Here is a 22806-nt window from a genome sequence, read left to right as displayed (position 1 = left end):
ATATCTCCCACATGGAAAATGCCAGGAGGCAAAAGTGGGGATTATGTTTAGACTTTCTCGGAACTGCTTCAAATCAACTAGATATCTTTGTGCTGTAAATCTCCCAACAGACAAACGCAAAAGCAGCAAACATCTCGCTGTATGTCCCACATCCAAAGTGCCAAGAGAGTAATGTAGAGCTTGCTCTCCCTGTCTTTGAGTACAGTTTTCAGTGTCCCGGTTACCTCTTTGCTAACATTCTCTTCAGAGCTGCAGTGAAACCAGGAACCACGTGGAGAAGGCACCCACACTGAAAATGACTGGAAGGAACATTGGGGCTTCTTCTCAGTGTCTCTGACATAGGGTTTCACTGTCCCGGGAAAGTCTCTGCTAACACCCTGCAGAGCGCAGTGCCCAATATACAGAAACGTCTTGCGGTATCTCCTACAAGGAAAGTGCCAAGAGGGAATTCTCGATCTTGTTCTCAGTGTCTCTGAGAATTGCTCTGATTATCCGTGTGACCTCTTTGCTAAGACTCTCCAGAGAGCCGGCCTCAAAACCAACACACATCTTGACATATCTCCCACATTGATCGCAGTGTCTCCAGAAACGGCATTCAAGGAGCCAGGAACTTTTCTGCCCACACTCTCCGGGGACAGTTCCTTAAAACCAATATACATCCTGCTATATCTCCCACATGGAAAATGCCAGGAGGGAAAAGTGGGGATTATGTTTAGACTTTCTCGGAACTGCTTCAAATCAACTAGATATCTTTGTGCTGTAAATCTCCCAACAGACAAACGCAAAAGCAGCAAACATCTCGCTGTATATCCCACATCCAAAGTGCCAACAGAGAGCTTGCTCTCCCTGTCTTTGAGTACAGTTTTCAGTGTCCCGGTTACCTCTTTGCTAACATTCTCTTCAGAGCTGCAGTGAATCCAGGAACCACGTGGAGAAGGCACCCACACTGAAAATGACTGGAAGGAACATTGGGGCTTCTTCTCAGTGTCTCTGACATAGGGTTTCACTGTCCCGGGAAAGTCTCTGCTAACACCCTGCAGAGCGCAGTGCCCAATATACAGAAACGTCTTGCGGTATCTCCTACAGGGAAAGTGCCAGGAGGAATTGTGGAGCTTGGTCTCAGTGTCTCTGAGAATTGCTCTGATTATCCATGTGACCTCTTTGCTAAGACTCTCCAGAGAGCCTTCCTCAAAACCAACACACATCTTGACATATCTCCCTCATTGATCGCAGTGTCTCCAGAAACGGCATTCAAGGAGCCAGGAACTTTTCTGCCCACACTGTCCATTGAGTTGTCCTCAAAACCAATATACATCCTGCTATATCTCCCACATGGAAAATGCCAGGAGGCAAAAGTGGGGATTATGTTTAGACTTTCTCGGAACTGCTTCAAATCAACTAGATATCTTTGTGCTGTAAATCTCCCAACAGCCAAACGCAAAAGCAGCAAACATTTCGCTGTATGTCCCACATCCAAAGTGCCAAGAGAGTAATGTAGAGCTTGCTCTCCCTGTCTTTGAGTACAGTTTTCAGTGTCCCGGTTACCTCTTTGCTAACATTCTCTTCAGAGCTGCAGTGAAACCAGGAACCACGTGGAGAAGGCACCCACACTGAAAATGACTGGAAGGAACATTGGGGCTTCTTCTCAGTGTCTCTGACATAGGGTTTCACTGTCCCGGGAAAGTCTCTGCTAACACCCTGCAGAGCGCAGTGCCCAATATACAGAAACGTCTTGCGGTATCTCCTACAGGGAAAGTGCCAGGAGGAATTGTGGAGCTTGGTCTCAGTGTCTCTGAGAATTGCTCTGATTATCCGTGTGACCTCTTTGCTAAGACTCTCCAGAGAGCCTTCCTCAAAACCAACACACATCTTGACATATCTCCCGCATTGATCGCAGTGTCTCCAGAAACGGCATTCAAGGAGCCAGGAACTTTTCTGCCCACACTGTCCATTGAGTTGTCCTCAAAACCAATATACATCCTGCTATATCTCCCACATGGAAAATGCCAGGAGGGAAAAGTGGGGATTATGCTTAGACTTTCTCGGAACTGCTTCAAATCAACTAGATATCTTTGTGCTGTAAATCTCCCAACAGCCAAACGCAAAAGCAGCAAACATCTCGCTGTATGTCCCACATCCAAAGTGCCAAGAGAGTAATGTAGAGCTTGCTCTCCCTGTCTTTGAGTACTGTTTTCAGTGTCCCGGTTACCTCTTTGCTAACATTCTCTTCAGAGCTGCAGTGAAACCAGGAACCACGTGGAGAAGGCACCCACACTGAAAATGCCTGGAAGGAACATTGGGGCTTCTTCTCAGTGTCTCTGACATAGGGTTTCACTGCCCCGGGAAAGTCTCTGCTAACACCCTGCAGAGCGCAGTGCCCAATATACAGAAACGTCTTGCGGTATCTCCTACAGGGAAAGTGCCAGGAGGAATTGTGGAGCTTGGTCTCAGTGTCTCTGAGAATTGCTCTGATTATCCGTGTGACCTCTTTGCTAAGACTCTCCAGAGAGCCTTCCTCAAAACCAACACACATCTTGACATATCTCCCGCATTGATCGCAGTGTCTCCAGAAACGGCATTCAAGGAGCCAGGAACTTTTCTGCCCACACTGTCCATTGAGTTGTCCTCAAAACCAATATACATCCTGCTATATCTCCCACATGGAAAATGCCAGGAGGGAAAAGTGGGGATTATGCTTAGACTTTCTCGGAACTGCTTCAAATCAACTAGATATCTTTGTGCTGTAAATCTCCCAACAGCCAAACGCAAAAGCAGCAAACATCTCGCTGTATGTCCCACATCCAAAGTGCCAAGAGAGTAATGTAGAGCTTGCTCTCCCTGTCTTTGAGTACAGTTTTCAGTGTCCCGGTTACCTCTTTGCTAACATTCTCTTCAGAGCTGCAGTGAAACCAGGAACCACGTGGAGAAGGCACCCACACTGAAAATGACTGGAAGGAACATTGGGGCTTCTTCTCAGTGTCTCTGATGTCGGGTTTCACTGTCCCGGGAAAGTCTCTGCTAACACCCTGCAGAGCGCAGTGCCCAATATACAGAAACGTCTTGCGGTATCTCCTACGGGGAAAGTGCCAGGAGGAATTGTGGAGCTTGGTCTCAGTGTCTCTGAGAATTGCTCTGATTATCCGTGTGACCTCTTTGCTAAGACTCTCCAGAGAGCCTTCCTCAAAACCAACACACATCTTGACATATCTCCCGCATTGATCGCAGTGTCTCCAGAAACGGCATTCAAGGAGCCAGGAACTTTTCTGCCTACACTGTCCATTGAGTTGTCCTCAAAACCAATATACATCCTGCTATATCTCCCACATGGAAAATGCCAGGAGGCAAAAGTGGGGATTATGTTTAGACTTTCTCGGAACTGCTTCAAATCAACTAGATATCTTTGTGCTGTAAATCTCCCAACAGACAAACGCAAAAGCAGCAAACATCTCGCTGTATGTCCCACATCCAAAGTGCCAAGAGAGTAATGTAGAGCTTGCTCTCCCTGTCTTTGAGTACAGTTTTCAGTGTCCCGGTTACCTCTTTGCTAACATTCTCTTCAGAGCTGCAGTGAAACCAGGAACCACGTGGAGAAGGCACCCACACTGAAAATGACTGGAAGGAACATTGGGGCTTCTTCTCAGTGTCTCTGACATAGGGTTTCACTGTCCCGGGAAAGTCTCTGCTAACACCCTGCAGAGCGCAGTGCCCAATATACAGAAACGTCTTGCGGTATCTCCTACAAGGAAAGTGCCAAGAGGGAATTCTCGATCTTGTTCTCAGTGTCTCTGAGAATTGCTCTGATTATCCGTGTGACCTCTTTGCTAAGACTCTCCAGAGAGCCGGCCTCAAAACCAACACACATCTTGACATATCTCCCACATTGATCGCAGTGTCTCCAGAAACGGCATTCAAGGAGCCAGGAACTTTTCTGCCCACACTCTCCGGGGACAGTTCCTTAAAACCAATATACATCCTGCTATATCTCCCACATGGAAAATGCCAGGAGTGAAAAGTGGGGATTATGTTTAGACTTTCTCGGAACTGCTTCAAATCAACTAGATATCTTTGTGCTGTAAATCTCCCAACAGACAAACGCAAAAGCAGCAAACATCTCGCTGTATGTCCCACATCCAAAGTGCCAAGAGAGAGCTTGCTCTCCCTGTCTTTGAGTACTGTTTTCACTGTCCCGATTACCTCTTTGCTAACATTCTCTTCAGAGCTGCAGTGAAACCAGGAACCACGGGGAGAAGGCACCCACACTGAAAATGACTGGAAGGAACATTGGGGCTTCTTCTCACTGTCTCTGACATAGGGTTTCACTGTCCCGGGAAAGTCTCTGCTAACACCCTGCAGAGCGCTGTGCCCAATATACAGAAACGTCTTGCGGTATCTCCTACAGGGAAAGTGCCAGGAGGAATCGTGGAGCTAGTTCTCAGTGTCTCTGAGAATTGCTCTGATTATCCGTGTGACCTCTTTGCTAAGACTCTCCAGAGAGCCGGCCTCAAAACCAACACACATCTTGACATATCTCCCACATTGATCGCAGTGTCTCCAGAAACGGCATTCAAGGAGCCAGGAACTTTTCTGCCCACACTGTCCATTGAGTTGTCCTCAAAACCAATATACATCCTGCTATATCTCCCACATGGAAAATGCCAGGAGGGAAAAGTGGGGATTATGCTTAGACTTTCTCGGAACTGCTTCAAATCAACTAGATATCTTTGTGCTGTAAGTCTCCCAACAGCCAAAGGCAAAAGCAGCAAACATCTCGCTGTATGTCCCACATCCAAAGTGCCAAGAGAGTAATGTAGAGCTTGCTCTCCCTGTCTTTGAGTACTGTTTTCAGTGTCCCGGTTACCTCTTTGCTAACATTCTCTTCAGAGCTGCAGTGAAACCAGGAACCACGTGGAGAAGGCACCCACACTGAAAATGCCTGGAACGAACATTGGGGCTTCTTCTCAGTGTCTCTGACATAGGGTTTCACTGTCCCGGGAAAGTCTCTGCTAACACCCTGCAGAGCGCAGTGCCCAATATACAGAAACGTCTTGCGGTATCTCCTACAGGGAAAGTGCCAGGAGGAATTGTGGAGCTTGGTCTCAGTGTCTCTGAGAATTGCTCTGATTATCCGTGTGACCTCTTTGCTAAGACTCTCCAGAGAGCCTTCCTCAAAACCAACACACATCTTGACATATCTCCCGCATTGATCGCAGTGTCTCCAGAAACGGCATTCAAGGAGCCAGGAACTTTTCTGCCCACACTGTCCATTGAGTTGTCCTCAAAACCAATATACATCCTGCTATATCTCCCACATGGAAAATGCCAGGAAGGAAAAGTGGGGATTATGCTTAGACTTTCTCGGAACTGCTTCAAATCAACTAGATATCTTTGTGCTGTAAATCTCCCAACAGCCAAATGTAAAAGCAGCAAACATCTCGCTGTATGTCCCACATCCAAAGTGCCAAGAGAGTAATGTAGAGCTTGCTCTCCCTGTCTTTGAGTACAGTTTTCAGTGTCCCGGTTACCTCTTTGCTAACATTCTCTTCAGAGCTGCAGTGAAACCAGGAACCACGTGGAGAAGGCACCCACACTGAAAATGACTGGAAGGAACATTGGGGCTTCTTCTCAGTGTCTCTGACATAGGGTTTCACTGTCCCGGGAAAGTCTCTGCTAACACCCTGCAGAGCGCTGTGCCCAATATACAGAAACGTCTTGCGGTATCTCCTACAAGGACAGTGCCAAGAGGGAATTCTCGATCTTGTTCTCAGTGTCTCTGAGAATTGCTCTGATTATCCGTGTGACCTCTTTGCTAAGACTCTCCGGAGAGCCTTCCTCAAAACCAACACACATCTTGACATATCTCCCACATTGATCGCAGTGTCTCCAGGAACGGCATTCAAGGAGCCAGGAACTTTTCTGCCCACACTGTCCATTGAGTTGTCCTCAAAACCAATATACATCCTGCTATATCTCCCACATGGAAAATGCCAGGAGGGAAAAGTGGGGATTATGTTTAGACTTTCTCGGAACTGCTTCAAATCAACTAGATATCTTTGTGCTGTAAATCTCCCAACAGACAAACGCAAAAGCAGCAAACATCTCGCTGTATGTCCCACATCCAAAGTGCCAAGAGAGTAATGTCGAGCTTGCTCTCCCTGTCTTTGAGTACTGTTTTCACTGTCCCGATTACCTCTTTGCTAACATTCTCTTCAGAGCTGCAGTGAAACCAGGAACCACGTGGAGAAGGCACCCACACTGAAAATGACTGGAAGGAACATTGGGGCTTCTTCTCACTGTCTCTGACATAGGGTTTCACTGTCCCGGGAAAGTCTCTGCTAACACCCTGCAGAGCGCTGTGCCCAATATACAGAAACGTCTTGCGGTATCTCCTACAGGGAAAGTGCCAGGAGGGATTGTGAAGCTAGTTCTCAGTGTCTCTGAGAATTGCTCTGATTATCCGTGTGACCTCTTTGCTAAGACTCTCCAGAGAGACGTCCTCAAAACCAACACACATCTTGACATATTTCCCTCATTGGTCGCAGTGTCTCCAGAAACGGCATTCAAGGAGCCAGGAACTTTTCTGCCCACACTGTCCATTGAGTTGTCCTCAAAACCAATATACATCCTGCTATATCTCCCACATGGAAAATGCCAGGAGGCAAAAGTGGGGATTATGTTTAGACTTTCTCGGAACTGCTTCAAATCAACTAGATATCTTTGTGCTGTAAATCTCCCAACAGAGAAACGCAAAAGCAGCAAACATCTCGCTGTATGTCCCACATCCAAAGTGCCAAGAGAGTAATGTAGAGCTTGCTCTCCCTGTCTTTGAGTACTGTTTTCACTGTCCCGATTACCTCTTTGCTAACATTCTCTTCAGAGCTGCAGTGAAACCAGGAACCACAGGGAGAAGGCACCCACACTGAAAATGACTGGAAGGAACATTGGGGCTTCTTCTCAGTGTCTCTGACATAGGGTTTCACTGTCCCGGGAAAGTCTCTGCTAACACCCTGCAGAGCGCTGTGCCCAATATACAGAAACGTCTTGCGGTATCTCCTACAGGGAAAGTGCCAGGAGGGATTGTGAAGCTAGTTCTCAGTGTCTCTGAGAATTGCTCTGATTATCCGTGTGACCTCTTTGCTAAGACTCTCCAGAGAGCCGTCCTCAAAAGCAACACACATCTTGACATATCTCCCACATTGATCGCAGTGTCTCCAGAAACGGCATTCAAGGAGCCAGGAACTTTTCTGCCCACACTGTCCATTGAGTTGTCCTCAAAACCAATATACATCCTGCTATATCTCCCACATGGAAAATGCCAGGAAGGAAAAGTGGGGATTATGCTTAGACTTTCTCGGAACTGCTTCAAATCAACTAGATATCTTTGTGCTGTAAATCTCCCAACAGACAAATGTAAAAGCAGCAAACATCTCGCTGTATGTCCCACATCCAAAGTGCCAAGAGAGTAATGTAGAGCTTGCTCTCCCTGTCTTTGAGTACAGTTTTCAGTGTCCCAGTTACCTCTTTGCTAACATTCTCTTCAGAGCTGCAGTGAAACCAGGAACCACAGGGAGAAGGCACCCACACTGAAAATGACTGGAAGGAACATTGGGGCTTCTTCTCAGTGTCTCTGACATAGGGTTTCACTGTCCCGGGAAAGTCTCTGCTAACACCCTGCAGAGCGCTGTGCCCAATATACAGAAACGTCTTGCGGTATCTCCTACAGGGAAAGTGCCAGGAGGGATTGTGAAGCTAGTTCTCAGTGTCTCTGAGAATTGCTCTGATTATCCGTGTGACCTCTTTGCTAAGACTCTCCAGAGAGCCGTCCTCAAAACCAACACACATCTTGACATATCTCCCACATTGATCGCAGTGTCTCCAGAAACGGCATTCAAGGAGCCAGGAACTTTTCTGCCCACACTGTCCATTGAGTTGTCCTCAAAACCAATATACATCCTGCTATATCTCCCACATGGAAAATGCCAGGAAGGAAAAGTGGGGATTATGCTTAGACTTTCTCGGAACTGCTTCAAATCAACTAGATATCTTTGTGCTGTAAATCTCCCAACAGCCAAATGTAAAAGCAGCAAACATCTCGCTGTATGTCCCACATCCAAAGTGCCAAGAGAGAGCTTGCTCTCCCTGTCTTTGAGTACAGTTTTCAGTGTCCCGGTTACCTCTTTGCTAACATTCTCTTCAGAGCTGCAGTGAAACCAGGAACCACGGGGAGAAGGCACCCACACTGAAAATGACTGGAAGGAACATTGGGGCTTCTTCTCAGTGTCTCTGACATAGGGTTTCACTGTCCCGGGAAAGTCTCTGCTAACACCCTGCAGAGCGCTGTGCCCAATATACAGAAACATCTTGCGGTATCTCCTACAGGGAAAGTGCCAAGAGGGAATTCTCAATCTTGTTCTCAGTGTCTCTGAGAATTGCTCTGATTATCCATGTGACCTCTTTGCTAAGACTCTCCAGAGAGACGGCCTCAAAACCAACACACATCTTGACATATCTCCCACATTGATCGCAGTGTCTCCAGAAACGGCATTCAAGGAGCCAGGAACTTTTCTGCCCACACTCTCCGGGGACAGTTCCTTAAAACCAATATACATCCTGCTATATCTCCCACATGGAAAATGCCCGGAGGCAAAAGTGGGGATTATGCTTAGACTTTCTCGGAACTGCTTCAAATCAACTAGATATCTTTGTGCTGTAAGTCTCCCAACAGCCAAAGGCAAAAGCAGCAAACATCTCGCTGTATGTCCCACATCCAAAGTGCCAAGAGAGAGCTTGCTCTCCCTGTCTTTGAGTACTGTTTTCAGTGTCCCGATTACCTCTTTGCTAACATTCTCTTCAGAGCTGCAGTGAAACCAGGAACCACGGGGAGAAGGCACCCACACTGAAAATGCCTGGAAGGAACATTGGGGCTTCTTCTCAGTGTCTCTGACATAGGGTTTCACTGTCCCGGGAAAGTCTCTGCTAACACCCTGCAGAGCGCTGTGCCCAATATACAGAAACGTCTTGCGGTATCTCCTACAGGGAAAGTGCCAGGAGGGATTGTGAAGCTAGTTCTCAGTGTCTCTGAGAATTGCTCTGATTATCCGTGTGACCTCTTTGCTAAGACTCTCCAGAGAGCCGTCCTCAAAACCAACACACATCTTGACATATCTCCCGCATTGATCGCAGTGTCTCCAGAAACGGCATTCAAGGAGCCAGGAACTTTTCTGCCCACACTGTCCATTGAGTTGTCCTCAAAACCAATATACATCCTGCTATATCTCCCACATGGAAAATGCCAGGAAGGAAAAGTGGGGATTATGCTTAGACTTTCTCGGAACTGCTTCAAATCAACTAGATATCTTTGTGCTGTAAATCTCCCAACAGACAAACGCAAAAGCAGCAAACATCTCGCTGTATGTCCCACATCCAAAGTGCCAAGAGAGTAATGTAGAGCTTGCTCTCCCTGTCTTTGAGTACAGTTTTCAGTGTCCCGATTACCTCTTTGCTAACATTCTCTTCAGAGCTGCAGTGAAACCAGGAACCACGTGGAGAAGGCACCCACACTGAAAATGACTGGAAGGAACATTGGGGCTTCTTCTCAGTGTCTCTGACATAGGGTTTCACTGTCCCGGGAAAGTCTCTGCTAACACCCTGCAGAGCGCAGTGCCCAATATACAGAAACTTCTTGCGGTATCTCCTACAGGGAAAGTGCCAGGAGGAATTGTGGAGCTTGGTCTCAGTGTCTCTGAGAATTGCTCTGATTATCCGTGTGACCTCTTTGCTAAGACTCTCCAGAGAGCCTTCCTCAAAACCAACACACATCTTGACATATTTCCCTCATTGGTCGCAGTGTCTCCAGAAACGGCATTCAAGGAGCCAGGAACTTTTCTGCCCACACTGTCCATTGAGTTGTCCTCAAAACCAATATACATCCTGCTATATCTCCCACATGGAAAATGCCAGGAGGCAAAAGTGGGGATTATGTTTAGACTTTCTCGGAACTGCTTCAAATCAACTAGATATCTTTGTGCTGTAAATCTCCCAACAGACAAACGCAAAAGCAGCAAACATCTCGCTGTATGTCCCACATCCAAAGTGCCAAGAGAGTAATGTAGAGCTTGCTCTCCCTGTCTTTGAGTACTGTTTTCACTGTCCCGATTACCTCTTTGCTAACATTCTCTTCAGAGCTGCAGTGAAACCAGGAACCACGTGGAGAAGGCACCCACACTGAAAATGACTGGAAGGAACGTTGGGGCTTCTTCTCAGTGTCTCTGACATAGGGTTTCACTGTCCCGGGAAAGTCTCTGCTAACACCCTGCAGAGCGCTGTGCCCAATATACAGAAACGTCTTGCGGTATCTCCTACAGGGAAAGTGCCAGGAGGGATTGTGAAGCTAGTTCTCAGTGTCTCTGAGAATTGCTCTGATTATCCGTGTGACCTCTTTGCTAAGACTCTCCAGAGAGCCGTCCTCAAAAGCAACACACATCTTGACATATCTCCCACATTGATCGCAGTGTCTCCAGAAACGGCATTCAAGGAGCCAGGAACTTTTCTGCCCACACTGTCCATTGAGTTGTCCTCAAAACCAATATACATCCTGCTATATCTCCCACATGGAAAATGCCAGGAAGGAAAAGTGGGGATTATGCTTAGACTTTCTCGGAACTGCTTCAAATCAACTAGATATCTTTGTGCTGTAAATCTCCCAACAGACAAATGTAAAAGCAGCAAACATCTCGCTGTATGTCCCACATCCAAAGTGCCAAGAGAGTAATGTAGAGCTTGCTCTCCCTGTCTTTGAGTACAGTTTTCAGTGTCCCAGTTACCTCTTTGCTAACATTCTCTTCAGAGCTGCAGTGAAACCAGGAACCACGTGGAGAAGGCACCCACACTGAAAATGCCTGGAAGGAACATTGGGGCTTCTTCTCAGTGTCTCTGACATAGGGTTTCACTGTCCCGGGAAAGTCTCTGCTAACACCCTGCAGAGCGCAGTGCCCAATATACAGAAACGTCTTGCGGTATCTCCTACAGGGAAAGTGCCAAGAGGGAATTCTCGATCTTGTTCTCAGTGTCTCTGAGAATTGCTCTGATTATCCGTGTGACCTCTTTGCTAAGACTCTCCAGAGAGCCTTCCTCAAAACCAACACACATCTTGACATATCTCCCGCATTGATCGCAGTGTCTCCAGAAACGGCATTCAAGGAGCCAGGAACTTTTCTGCCCAAACTCTCCGGGGACAGTTCCTTAAAACCAATATACATCCTGCTATATCTCCCACATGGAAAATGCCAGGAGGGAAAAGTGGGGATTATGTTTAGACTTTCTCGGAACTGCTTCAAATCAACTAGATATCTTTGTGCTGTAAATCTCCCAACAGACAAACGCAAAAGCAGCAAACATCTCGCTGTATGTCCCACATCCAAAGTGCCAAGAGAGAGCTTGCTCTCCCTGTCTTTGAGTACAGTTTTCAGTGTCCCAGTTACCTCTTTGCTAACATTCTCTTCAGAGCTGCAGTGAAACCAGGAACCACGTGGAGAAGGCACCCACACTGAAAATGACTGGAAGGAACGTTGGGGCTTCTTCTCACTGTCTCTGACATAGGGTTTCACTGTCCCGGGAAAGTCTCTGCTAACACCCTGCAGAGCGCTGTGCCCAATATACAGAAACGTCTTACGGTATCTCCTACAGGGAAAGTGCCAGGAGGAATTGTGGAGCTTGGTCTCAGTGTCTCTGAGAATTGCTCTGATTATCCGTGTGACCTCTTTGCTAAGACTCTCCAGAGAGCCGTCCTCAAAACCAACACACATCTTGACATATCTCCCACATTGATCGCAGTGTCTCCAGAAACGGCATTCAAGGAGCCAGGAACTTTTCTGCCCACACTGTCCATTGAGTTGTCCTCAAAACCAATATACATCCTGCTATATCTCCCACATGGAAAATGCCAGGAGGGAGAAGTGGGGATTATGTTTAGACTTTCTCGGAACTGCTTCAAATCAACTAGATATCTTTGTGCTGTAAATCTCCCAACAGACAAACGCAAAAGCAGCAAACATCTCGCTGTATGTCCCACATCCAAAGTGCCAAGAGAGAGCTTGCTCTCCCTGTCTTTGAGTACAGTTTTCAGTGTCCCGGTTACCTCTTTGCTAACATTCTCTTCAGAGCTGCAGTGAAACCAGGAACCACGGGGAGAAGGCACCCACACTGAAAATGACTGGAAGGAACATTGGGGCTTCTTCTCAGTGTCTCTGACATAGGGTTTCACTGTCCCGGGAAAGTCTCTGCTAACACCCTGCAGAGCGCAGTGCCCAATATACAGAAACGTCTTGCGGTATCTCCTACAAGGAAAGTGCCAAGAAGGAATTCTCGATCTTTTTCTCAGTGTCTCTGAGAATTGCTCTGATTATCCGTGTGACCTCTTTGCTAAGACTCTCCAGAGAGCCGTCCTCAAAACCAACACACATCTTGACATATCTCCCACATTGATCGCAGTGTCTCCAGAAACGGCATTCAAGGAGCCAGGAACTTTTCTGCCCACACTGTCCATTGAGTTGTCCTCAAAACCAATATACATCCTGCTATATCTCCCACATGGAAAATGCCAGGAGGGAGAAGTGGGGATTATGTTTAGACTTTCTCGGAACTGCTTCAAATCAACTAGATATCTTTGTGCTGTAAATCTCCCAACAGCCAAACGCAAAAGCAGCAAACATCTCGCTGTATGTCCCACATCCAAAGTGCCAAGAGAGTAATGTAGAGCTTGCTCTCCCTGTCTTTGAGTACAGTTTTCAGTGTCCCGGTTACCTCTTTGCTAACATTCTCTTCAGAGCTGCAGTGAAACCAGGAACCACGTGGAGAAGGCACCCACACTGAAAATGACTGGAAGGAACGTTGGGGCTTCTTCTCAGTGTCTCTGACATAGGGTTTCACTGTCCCGGGAAAGTCTCTGCTAACACCCTGCAGAGCGCTGTGCCCAATATACAGAAACGTCTTGCGGTATCTCCTACAAGGACAGTGCCAAGAGGGAATTGTCGATGTTGTTCTCAGTGTCTCTGAGAATTGCTCTGATTATCCGTGTGACCTCTTTGCTAAGACTCTCCAGAGAGCCGTCCTCAAAACCAACACACATCTTGACATATTTCCCTCATTGATCGCAGTGTCTCCAGAAACGGCATTCAAGGAGCCAGGAACTTTTCTGCCCACACTGTCCATTGAGTTGTCCTCAAAACCAATATACATCCTGCTATATCTCCCACATGGAAAATGCCAGGAGGGAAAAGTGGGGCTTATGTTTAGACTTTCTCGGAACTGCTTCAAATCAACTAGATATCTTTGTGCTGTAAATCTCCCAACAGACAAACGCAAAAGCAGCAAACATCTCGCTGTATGTCCCACATCCAAAGTGCCAAGAGAGAGCTTGCTCTCCCTGTCTTTGAGTACAGTTTTCAGTGTCCCGGTTACCTCTTTGCTAACATTCTCTTCAGAGCTGCAGTGAAACCAGGAACCATGTGGAGAAGGCACCCACACTGAAAATGACTGGAAGGAACATTGGGGCTTCTTCTCACTGTCTCTGACATAGGGTTTCACTGTCCCGGGAAAGTCTCTGCTAACACCCTGCAGAGCGCTGTGCCCAATATACAGAAACGTCTTGCGGTATCTCCTACAAGGACAGTGCCAGGAGGAATTGTGGAGCTAGTTCTCAGTGTCTCTGAGAATTGCTCTGATTATCCGTGTGACCTCTTTGCTAAGACTCTCCAGAGAGACGGCCTCAAAACCAACACACATCTTGACATATCTCCCACATTGATCGCAGTGTCTCCAGAAACGGCATTCAAGGAGCCAGGAACTTTTCTGCCCAAACTGTCCGGGGACAGTTCCTTAAAACCAATATACATCCTGCTATATCTCCCACATGGAAAATGCCAGGAGGGAGAAGTGGGGATTATGTTTAGACTTTCTCGGAACTGCTTCAAATCAACTAGATATCTTTGTGCTGTAAATCTCCCCACAGCCAAACGCAAAAGCAGCAAACATCTCGCTGTATGTCCCACATCCAAAGTGCCAAGAGAGTAATGTAGAGCTTGCTCTCCCTGTCTTTGAGTACTGTTTTCACTGTCCCGATTTCCTCTTTGCTAACATTCTCTTCAGAGCTGCAGTGAAACCAGGAACCATGTGGAGAAGGCACCCACACTGAAAATGACTGGAAGGAACATTGGGGCTTCTTCTCACTGTCTCTGACATAGGGTTTCACTGTCCCGGGAAAGTCTCTGCTAACACCCTGCAGAGCGCTGTGCCCAATATACAGAAACGTCTTGCGGTATCTCCTACAGGGAAAGTGCCAGGAGGAATTGTGGAGCTTGGTCTCAGTGTCTCTGAGAATTGCTCTGATTATCCGTGTGACCTCTTTGCTAAGACTCTCCAGAGAGCCGGCCTCAAAACCAACACACATCTTGACATATCTCCCACATTGATCGCAGTGTCTCCAGAAATGGCATTCAAGGAGCCAGGAACTTTTCTGCCCACACTCTCCGGGGACAGTTCCTTAAAACCAATATACATCCTGCTATATCTCCCACATGGAAAATGCCAGGAGGGAAAAGTGGGGATTATGTTTAGACTTTCTCGGAACTGCTTCAAATCAACTAGATATCTTTGTGCTGTAAATCTCCCAACAGACAAACGCAAAAGCAGCAAACATCTCGCTGTATGTCCCACATCCAAAGTGCCAAGAGAGAGCTTGCTCTCCCTGTCTTTGAGTACAGTTTTCAGTGTCCCGATTACCTCTTTGCTAACATTCTCTTCAGAGCTGCAGTGAAACCAGGAACCACGGGGAGAAGGCACCCACACTGAAAATGACTGGAAGGAACATTGGGGCTTCTTCTCAGTGTCTCTGACATAGGGTTTCACTGTCCCGGGAAAGTCTCTGCTAACACCCTGCAGAGCGCAGTGCCCAATATACAGAAACGTCTTGCGGTATCTCCTACAAGGAAAGTGCCAAGAAGGAATTCTCGATCTTGTTCTCAGTGTCTCTGAGAATTGCTCTGATTATCCGTGTGACCTCTTTGCTAAGACTCTCCAGAGAGCCGTCCTCAAAACCAACACACATCTTGACATATCTCCCACATTGATCGCAGTGTCTCCAGAAACGGCATTCAAGGAGCCAGGAACTTTTCTGCCCACACTGTCCATTGAGTTGTCCTCAAAACCAATATACATCCTGCTATATCTCCCACATGGAAAATGCCAGGAGGGAGAAGTGGGGATTATGTTTAGACTTTCTCGGAACTGCTTCAAATCAACTAGATATCTTTGTGCTGTAAATCTCCCAACAGCCAAACGCAAAAGCAGCAAACATCTCGCTGTATGTCCCACATCCAAAGTGCCAAGAGAGTAATGTAGAGCTTGCTCTCCCTGTCTTTGAGTACAGTTTTCAGTGTCCCGGTTACCTCTTTGCTAACATTCTCTTCAGAGCTGCAGTGAAACCAGGAACCACGTGGAGAAGGCACCCACACTGAAAATGACTGGAAGGAACGTTGGGGCTTCTTCTCAGTGTCTCTGACATAGGGTTTCACTGTCCCGGGAAAGTCTCTGCTAACACCCTGCAGAGCGCTGTGCCCAATATACAGAAACGTCTTGCGGTATCTCCTACAAGGACAGTGCCAAGAGGGAATTGTCGATGTTGTTCTCAGTGTCTCTGAGAATTGCTCTGATTATCCGTGTGACCTCTTTGCTAAGACTCTCCAGAGAGCCGTCCTCAAAACCAACACACATCTTGACATATTTCCCTCATTGATCGCAGTGTCTCCAGAAACGGCATTCAAGGAGCCAGGAACTTTTCTGCCCACACTGTCCATTGAGTTGTCCTCAAAACCAATATACATCCTGCTATATCTCCCACATGGAAAATGCCAGGAGGGAAAAGTGGGGCTTATGTTTAGACTTTCTCGGAACTGCTTCAAATCAACTAGATATCTTTGTGCTGTAAATCTCCCAACAGACAAACGCAAAAGCAGCAAACATCTCGCTGTATGTCCCACATCCAAAGTGCCAAGAGAGAGCTTGCTCTCCCTGTCTTTGAGTACAGTTTTCAGTGTCCCGGTTACCTCTTTGCTAACATTCTCTTCAGAGCTGCAGTGAAACCAGGAACCATGTGGAGAAGGCACCCACACTGAAAATGACTGGAAGGAACATTGGGGCTTCTTCTCACTGTCTCTGACATAGGGTTTCACTGTCCCGGGAAAGTCTCTGCTAACACCCTGCAGAGCGCTGTGCCCAATATACAGAAACGTCTTGCGGTATCTCCTACAAGGACAGTGCCAGGAGGAATTGTGGAGCTAGTTCTCAGTGTCTCTGAGAATTGCTCTGATTATCCGTGTGACCTCTTTGCTAAGACTCTCCAGAGAGACGGCCTCAAAACCAACACACATCTTGACATATCTCCCACATTGATCGCAGTGTCTCCAGAAACGGCATTCAAGGAGCCAGGAACTTTTCTGCCCAAACTGTCCGGGGACAGTTCCTTAAAACCAATATACATCCTGCTATATCTCCCACATGGAAAATGCCAGGAGGGAGAAGTGGGGATTATGTTTAGACTTTCTCGGAACTGCTTCAAATCAACTAGATATCTTTGTGCTGTAAATCTCCCCACAGCCAAACGCAAAAGCAGCAAACATCTCGCTGTATGTCCCACATCCAAAGTGCCAAGAGAGTAATGTAGAGCTTGCTCTCCCTGTCTTTGAGTACTGTTTTCACTGTCCCGATTTCCTCTTTGCTAACATTCTCTTCAGAGCTGCAGTGAAACCAGGAACCATGTGGAGAAGGCACCCACACTGAAAATGACTGGAAGGAACATTGGGGCTTCTTCTCAGTGTCTCTGACATAGGGTTTCACTGTCCCGGGAAAGTCTCTGCTAACACCCTGCAGAGCGCTGTGCCCAATATACAGAAACGTCTTGCGGTATCTCCTACAGGGAAAGTGCCAGGAGGAATTGTGGAGCTTGGTCTCAGTGTCTCTGAGAATTGCTCTGATTATCCGTGTGACCTCTCTGCTAAGACTCTCCAGAGAGACGGCCTCAAAACCAACACACATCTTGACATATCTCCCACATTGATCGCAGTGTCTCCAGAAACGGCATTCAAGGAGCCAGGAACTTTTCTGCCCACACTGTCCATTGAGTTGTCCTCAAAACCAATATACATCCTGCTATATCTCCCACATGGAAAATGCCAGGAGGGAAAAGTGGGGATTATGTTTAGACTTTCTCGGAACTGCTTCAAATCAACTAGATATCTTTGTGCTGTAAATCTCCCAACAGACAAATGTAAAAGCAGCAAACATCTCGCTGTATGTCCCACATCTAAAGTGCCAAGAGAGAGCTTGCTCTCCCTGTCTTTGAGTACAGTTTTCAGTGTCCCGGTTACCTCTTTGCTAACATTCTCTTCAGAGCTGCAGTGAAACCAGGAACCACGGGGAGAAGGCACCCACACTGAAAATGCCTGGAAGGAACATTGGGGCTTCTTCTCAGTGTCTCTGACATAGGGTTTCACTGTCCCGGGAAAGTGTCTGCTAACACCCTGAGGAGCGCTGTGCCCAATATACAGAAACGTCTTGCGGTATCTCCTACAGGGAAAGTGCCAGGAGGAATTGTGGAGCTTGGTCTCAGTGTCTCTGAGAATTGCTCTGATTATCCGTGTGACCTCTTTGCTAAGACTCTCCAGAGAGCCGGCCTCAAAACCAACACACATCTTGACATATCTCCCGCATTGATCGCAGTGTCTCCAGAAACGGCATTCAAGGAGCCAGGAACTTTTCTGCCCACACTGTCCATTGAGTTGTCCTCAAAACCAATATACATCCTGCTATATCTCCCACATGGAAAATGCCAGGAGGGAAAAGTGGGGATTATGTTTAGACTTTCTCGGAACTGCTTCAAATCAACTAGATATCTTTGTGCTGTAAATCTCCCAACAGCCAAACGCAAAAGCAGCAAACATCTCGCTGTATGTCCCACATCCAAAGTGCCAAGAGAGTAATGTAGAGCTTGCTCTCCCTGTCTTTGAGTACTGTTTTCACTGTCCCGGTTACCTCTTTGCTAACATTCTCTTCAGAGCTGCAGTGAAACCAGGAACCACGTGGAGAAGGCACCCACACTGAAAATGACTGGAAGGAACATTGGGGCTTCTTCTCAGTGTCTCTGACATAGGGTTTCACTGTCACGGGAAAGTCTCTGCTAACACCCTGCAGAGCGCAGTGCCCAATATACAGAAACTTCTTGCGGTATCTCCTACAGGGAAAGTGCCAAGAGGGAATTCTCGATCTTGTTCTCAGTGTCTCTGAGAATTGCTCTGATTATCCGTGTGACCTCTTTGCTAAGACTCTCCAGAGAGCCGTCCTCAAAACCAACACACATCTTGACATATCTCCCACATTGATCGCAGTGTCTCCAGAAACGGCATTCAAGGAGCCAGGAACTTTTCTGCCCACACTCTCCGGGGACAGTTCCTTAAAACCAATATACATCCTGCTATATCTCCCACATGGAAAATGCCAGGAGGGAAAAGTGGGGATTATGTTTAGACTTTCTCGGAACTGCTTCAAATCAACTAGATATCTTTGTGCTGTAAATCTCCCAACAGACAAACGCAAAAGCAGCAAACATCTCGCTGTATGTCCCACATCCAAAGTGCCAAGAGAGAGCTTGCTCTCCCTGTCTTTGAGTACTGTTTTCACTGTCCCGATTACCTCTTTGCTAACATTCTCTTCAGAGCTGCAGTGAAACCAGGAACCACGTGGAGAAGGCACCCACACTGAAAATGCCTGGAAGGAACATTGGGGCTTCTTCTCAGTGTCTCTGACATAGGGTTTCACTGTCCCGGGAAAGTCTCTGCTAACACCCTGCAGAGCGCAGTGCCCAATATACAGAAACGTCTTGCGGTATCTCCTACAGGGAAAGTGCCAGGAGGAATCGTGGAGCTAGTTCTCAGTGTCTCTGAGAATAGCTCTGATTATCCGTGTGACCTCTTTGCTAAGACTCTCCAGAGAGACGGCCTCAAAACCAACACACATCTTGACATATCTCCCACATTGATCGCAGTGTCTCCAGAAACGGCATTCAAGGAGCCAGGAACTTTTCTGCCCACACTGTCCATTGAGTTGTCCTCAAAACCAATATACATCCTGCTATATCTCCCACATGGAAAATGCCAGGAGGGAAAAGTGGGGATTATGTTTAGACTTTCTCGGAACTGCTTCAAATCAACTAGATATCTTTGTGCTGTAAATCTCCCAACAGACAAACGCAAAAGCAGCAAACATCTCGCTGTATGTCCCACATCCAAAGTGCCAAGAGAGTAATGTAGAGCTTGCTCTCCCTGTCTTTGAGTACTGTTTTCACTGTCCCGATTACCTCTTTGCTAACATTCTCTTCAGAGCTGCAGTGAAACCAGGAACCACGTGGAGAAGGCACCCACACTGAAAATGACTGGAAGGAACATTGGGGCTTCTTCTCAGTGTCTCTGACATAGGGTTTCACTGTCACGGGAAAGTCTCTGCTAACACCCTGCAGAGCGCAGTGCCCAATATACAGAAACTTCTTGCGGTATCTCCTACAGGGAAAGTGCCAAGAGGGAATTCTCGATCTTGTTCTCAGTGTCTCTGAGAATTGCTCTGATTATCCGTGTGACCTCTTTGCTAAGACTCTCCAGAGAGCCGTCCTCAAAACCAACACACATCTTGACATATCTCCCACATTGATCGCAGTGTCTCCAGAAACGGCATTCAAGGAGCCAGGAACTTTTCTGCCCACACTCTCCGGGGACAGTTCCTTAAAACCAATATACATCCTGCTATATCTCCCACATGGAAAATGCCAGGAGGCAAAAGTGGGGATTATGTTTAGACTTTCTCGGAACTGCTTCAAATCAACTAGATATCTTTGTGCTGTAAATCTCCCAACAGACAAACGCAAAAGCAGCAAACATCTCGCTGTATGTCCCACATCCAAAGTGCCAAGAGAGAGCTTGCTCTCCCTGTCTTTGAGTACTGTTTTCACTGTCCCGATTACCTCTTTGCTAACATTCTCTTCAGAGCTGCAGTGAAACCAGGAACCACGTGGAGAAGGCACCCACACTGAAAATGCCTGGAAGGAACATTGGGGCTTCTTCTCAGTGTCTCTGACATAGGGTTTCACTGTCCCGGGAAAGTCTCTGCTAACACCCTGCAGAGCGCAGTGCCCAATATACAGAAACGTCTTGCGGTATCTCCTACAGGGAAAGTGCCAGGAGGAATCGTGGAGCTAGTTCTCAGTGTCTCTGAGAATAGCTCTGATTATCCGTGTGACCTCTTTGCTAAGACTCTCCAGAGAGACGGCCTCAAAACCAACACACATCTTGACATATCTCCCACATTGATCGCAGTGTCTCCAGAAACGGCATTCAAGGAGCCAGGAACTTTTCTGCCCACACTGTCCATTGAGTTGTCCTCAAAACCAATATACATCCTGCTATATCTCCCACATGGAAAATGCCAGGAGGGAAAAGTGGGGATTATGTTTAGACTTTCTCGGAACTGCTTCAAATCAACTAGATATCTTTGTGCTGTAAATCTCCCAACAGCCAAACGCAAAAGCAGCAAACATCTCGCTGTATGTCCCACATCCAAAGTGCCAAGAGAGTAATGTAGAGCTTGCTCTCCCTGTCTTTGAGTACAGTTTTCAGTGTCCCGGTTACCTCTTTGCTAACATTCTCTTCAGAGCTGCAGTGAAACCAGGAACCACGTGGAGAAGGCACCCACACTGAAAATGACTGGAAGGAACGTTGGGGCTTCTTCTCACTGTCTCTGACATAGGGTTTCACTGTCCCGGGAAAGTCTCTGCTAACACCCTGCAGAGCGCAGTGCCCAATATACAGAAACGTCTTGCGGTATCTCCTACAGGGAAAGTGCCAGGAGGAATTGTGGAGCTTGGTCTCAGTGTCTCTGAGAATTGCTCTGATTATCCGTGTGACCTCTTTGCTAAGACTCTCCAGAGAGCCTTCCTCAAAACCAACACACATCTTGACATACCTCCCACATTGATCGCAGTGTCTCCAGAAACGGCATTCAAGGAGCCAGGAACTTTTCTGCCCACACTGTCCATTGAGTTGTCCTCAAAACCAATATACATCCTGCTATATCTCCCACATGGAAAATGCCAGGAGGGAAAAGTGGGGATTATGTTTAGACTTTCTCGGAACTGCTTCAAATCAACTAGATATCTTTGTGCTGTAAATCTCCCAACAGACAAACGCAAAAGCAGCAAACATCTCGCTGTATGTCCCACATCCAAAGTGCCAAGAGAGAGCTTGCTCTCCCTGTCTTTGAGTACAGTTTTCAGTGTCCCGGTTACCTCTTTGCTAACATTCTCTTCAGAGCTGCAGTGAAACCAGGAACCACGGGGAGAAGGCACCCACACTGAAAATGACTGGAAGGAACATTGGGGCTTCTTCTCAGTGTCTCTGACATAGGGTTTCACTGTCCCGGGAAAGTCTCTGCTAACACCCTGCAGAGCGCAGTGCCCAATATACAGAAACGTCTTGCGGTATCTCCTACAGGGAAAGTGCCAAGAGGGAATTCTCGATCTTGTTCTCAGTGTCTCTGAGAATTGCTCTGATTATCCGTGTGACCTCTTTGCTAAGACTCTCCAGAGAGCCGGCCTCAAAACCAACACACATCTTGACATATCTCCCGCATTGATCGCAGTGTCTCCAGAAACGGCATTCAAGGAGCCAGGAACTTTTCTGCCCACACTGTCCATTGAGTTGTCCTCAAAACCAATATACATCCTGCTATATCTCCCACATGGAAAATGCCAGGAGGGAAAAGTGGGGATTATGTTTAGACTTTCTCGGAACTGCTTCAAATCAACTAGATATCTTTGTGCTGTAAATCTCCCCACAGCCAAACGCAAAAGCAGCAAACATCTCGCTGTATGTCCCACATCCAAAGTGCCAAGAGAGTAATGTAGAGCTTGCTCTCCCTGTCTTTGAGTACTGTTTTCACTGTCCCGATTTCCTCTTTGCTAACATTCTCTTCAGAGCTGCAGTGAAACCAGGAACCATGTGGAGAAGGCACCCACACTGAAAATGACTGGAAGGAACATTGGGGCTTCTTCTCAGTGTCTCTGACATAGGGTTTCACCGTCCCGGGAAAGTCTCTGCTAACACCCTGCAGAGCGCTGTGCCCAATATACAGAAACGTCTTGCGGTATCTCCTACAGGGAAAGTGCCAGGAGGAATTGTGGAGCTTGGTCTCAGTGTCTCTGAGAATTGCTCTGATTATCCGTGTGACCTCTTTGCTAAGACTCTCCAGAGAGACGGCCTCAAAACCAACACACATCTTGACATATCTCCCACATTGATCGCAGTGTCTCCAGAAACGGCATTCAAGGAGCCAGGAACTTTTCTGCCCACACTCTCCGGGGACAGTTCCTTAAAACCAATATACATCCTGCTATATCTCCCACATGGAAAATGCCAGGAGGGAAAAGTGGGGATTATGTTTAGACTTTCTCGGAACTGCTTCAAATCAACTAGATATCTTTGTGCTGTAAATCTCCCCACAGCCAAACGCAAAAGCAGCAAACATCTCGCTGTATGTCCCACATCCAAAGTGCCAAGAGAGTAATGTAGAGCTTGCTCTCCCTGTCTTTGAGTACAGTTTTCAGTGTCCCGGTTACCTCTTTGCTAACATTCTCTTCAGAGCTGCAGTGAAACCAGGAACCATGTGGAGAAGGCACCCACACTGAAAATGACTGGAAGGAACATTGGGGCTTCT

Source organism: Larus michahellis, chromosome 10 (genome assembly GCF_964199755.1).
Source record: "Larus michahellis chromosome 10, bLarMic1.1, whole genome shotgun sequence".
NCBI classification, from domain to species: Eukaryota; Metazoa; Chordata; class Aves; order Charadriiformes; family Laridae; genus Larus; species Larus michahellis.
This window is presented reverse-complemented; position numbering follows the sequence as displayed.